Source organism: Capsicum annuum, chromosome 5, assembly GCF_002878395.1.
Source record: "Capsicum annuum cultivar UCD-10X-F1 chromosome 5, UCD10Xv1.1, whole genome shotgun sequence".
In the NCBI taxonomy this organism is placed as follows: Eukaryota; Viridiplantae; Streptophyta; class Magnoliopsida; order Solanales; family Solanaceae; genus Capsicum; species Capsicum annuum.
In genome coordinates this window covers 28113988-28117294 of record NC_061115.1, presented here as the reverse complement: position 1 = coordinate 28117294, position 3307 = coordinate 28113988, and the positions used below count along the sequence as shown (strand labels likewise).

The following is a 3307-nucleotide window of genomic DNA, read 5'->3' as shown; positions in this document are numbered from 1 at the left end:
AAAATGTAAGTATAGCACTTTTCATTAAATCAAAGTTTAAAAGAGAAGACGAGGGAATAATTTTTTGATACTGGACTAAAATCACAGGCAAAAAAATACAATTAAAACATAAATGTAAACTTTGGCTTAAGATGTAAATTAGTACTGAGAAATAAATGAGCTCCAAAACACATGACGCAACTCAAAGTTTCTTCTCCCTGATATAGTTCTTACTGTTACAGGTAAATAGAATACATGCGTGATACAGTAAAGGCAGCCTGATGCACTAAGATCACACTATGCACGGTGTCTGGGAAGGGCCAGACCACTAGACTTTTTAACAAATTCCAGAATCAAGTTTACATTACATGATCTCATTCCACTTTACAAGTCTAGTAAGCCGTCCAAATTTGTGCAACCTGTTGGGGAAATGACCGCACAAAGATTATCTTGCACTGAAAATTGGTTCAGCATCCGCACTTGGTTGAGTTCTTGTGTACTTGAGTAGTAAACCTTCTGAAGAAAGTCCTGGTACCTTCAGATCCCTGTACATTCATAACAGTAGAAATGGAGCATATCATATTTCAAGCCTCAAGAAGTACGACAAAAGAAACAAGAGTGAAATCATAGGTTATGAAATGTGAAACCCAACCTGATAAATGGCTGCAGGTCTTGCCATCCCCACTTTGGCTTCTCCTGGAATAGTTTGAAAAACCATTCAGCAGGCACAGATGGCAGTGAAGAAACACTAAAAGCGTAAATCCGAGTCTCTATCCCGAGCTTTTCAGTTAAGACTTCTTCTAGTACATCAAAACTTGCATTCATCCCTTCTGGAACTTTCTTTCTTCACTCGTCCGTAAACCTTTCAAGTTTCATTTTTTTCCCTCTTAGGATTACTCTAGCGAAATGCACACAACCTGGCCTCTCTTCTAACCTCCATGTACAGCCTCCTATAGTCTCATCATTCACCTTACTTCCATAATCTTCCAAGGTCACTTGCTTGCACCTTCACAACAAGGTCACTCCATGAATACAAGCCCCTGTTTTTGTGCGTCAATTCGGTATTCATTTGTGACATTTGTCAAAACCATAAGGGTTTTCTGAGAGAAGCAATTTGAGCTTGTCCAATCTAGGAGCAACTTTGACAAGTTCCATACTGCCAGGTACTACTTTGATGACAGAAGCAACCACTGAATTCTCATGATCCTTTTCACTTGGGTTAGGTGAAGCTCCAAGTGAGATCGATAGGTTGGAAGGAGGTATAAGGAACACAGAGTTAGAAGTTCCGACAAATTTAACGGCATAAGTTTTTGACTGACGACAGAGAACTGCATCCACATATGACTGCCCTCTTAATGTTACTCTACAGAAAAAAGAATAAATTTAACTCAAATAGATAAATGATAGCAAATTGAAGAACTTCACTGATCAATACCTTGTACCTTTGATTGAGGATATCAGGTAGGAGCATCTCATCAAGCTCAAGAAGCATTAAATCATCATGAGGACCAAAGAGATGGTGATAAGCAATAAAGATTGATGTGTTGGGTTGAACATTTAATATTGCCTCCGCTCCTCCTTCACCATAAGGTTGTGATTTTTCTATTTCCATCTTTAGGTCTAGGTTTTGAGAGAAACCTTCCAATAGCCCGACAACCACAAAAAAGGTAAAAGTAAAAGAAAAAGGAGGGAAACTTTCAAAAGAATAACAGAAGGAAGATGATCTACTCAACTCCCTTGTCTACGAAGTCGTCGTAAGATAGAGTTTTTGAGCAACAATACAAAGAGAACTCTACTAAAAACAAATACGAGCACAAAAAGTCCTATGCAGAATAGTTATCAGCAATCGAAACCCCAGATGATGCCAGAACTCAAGTGTCAGCTTCGCTTCCTTGCCGTAACATGTATCTACGCTTAACCTGCAAGACAAAACATGTCCAACCAAAGTTGGAAGTACAAAATTAACTAAAAAGCATACTTGTTCTGATAAGTTTGAGAACAGCAAGAAGTTGAATCATATTTTAATCCGACAACCTTCATTTTTGTTTCAATAGGAAACAACCTCCCTAACCCCACAAAGGTAAAGGTAAGGTCTGTGTATATCCAACCCTCCCCCGACCTCACTTGTGGGATTTTGTTGAGAGTAAGCAACAAACAAGGGTAGTTTAGTAATTGTCTAAATTATTTAGTCACTGTATTAGCAGTTAGTTAAGGGGTTGATCAAGATTAGTTAAGGCAGTTAGAAGTAGTTAGTCATTGAACTAGTGTATAAATACCTACCAAGTGTACAGTTCAATCAAGATAATCAATACAATCTACATGCTTTCTCTTAACTCTCTTCTTCTTCACTATTTCCTACAATACTTTCTTCATCAGTTATCCCTATAGGGAGTACATAATCTGCAGATTACACAGATTACAACATGGTATCAGAGCCTACTAGGCGAAGCTAGTCGATTATGCTCAAAAAATTTCTGTGACGCTTCTATTGATTCTTTCTATCTCTTCTCTTCTCTGAAGTTTTCTTAAAAATTCTAGCTGATAACAATGGCGCCTTCTGGAGTCACAAATGCCTCACGTTCCAGTAGTGATCAAGCCTCTACCATGGATTACAATCACCCACTGTTCCTTCAACCCTCAGATGTAAGTGGCTCTCAGATAATTTTATTTCAATTAACTGGGGTTGAGAATTATGCAATGTGGTACAGATATATGAGAATTGCATTGTTGGGTAGAAACAAGCTAGGGTTGGTGGATGGTTCATGCACAAAAGAAAGATTTCCAAAATTGGGAAATCACTAGGAAAGGGTAAATGCCATAGTTCTATCTTGTCTTATGAATTCTGTGTCAAAGGGGCAGTTAGGAGGTATAATCTATGCTTCAAATTCTCAATCCGTCTGGGAAGAATTGAATGAAAGGTTTCACAAGGTTGATGGGGCAAAAACTTTTAACATTCATAAAGAAATAGCTACCTTGAGTCAAGGAACTACTTCTGTGACTGTGTATTATTCAAGGTTGAAGGATCTTTGGGAAGAATTTGAGTCTCTAGTTCCTGCTCCTGCCTGTAATTATGAAAAGTCAAAAGAATATGTGCAACACATGCAGAAGTTGAAATTGTTTTAGTTTTTGATGGGGTTAAATGATTCCTATATACAAGCTAGAAGTCAAATTTTGTTAATGAACCCTATTCCATTAGTTAACCAGGCTTACTCTATGATCATCAGTGATGAGAGTCAAAAAACCATGAGTGCTAGTGCTGGGATGTTAGGTTCTAATCCTGCCGTAATTCAAGGGTCTTATGATGTTGTCATGTACTCAAGAACTGGAA

At 38.0% G+C, this 3307-nt stretch overlaps 1 pseudogene; it reads right to left on the bottom strand.

The window, feature by feature from the left end:
* Window positions 1-258: 258 nt before the first annotated feature.
* Window positions 259-1719, bottom strand: LOC107872371 (annotated as a pseudogene).
* Between the last annotated feature and the right edge of the window lie 1588 nt (window positions 1720-3307).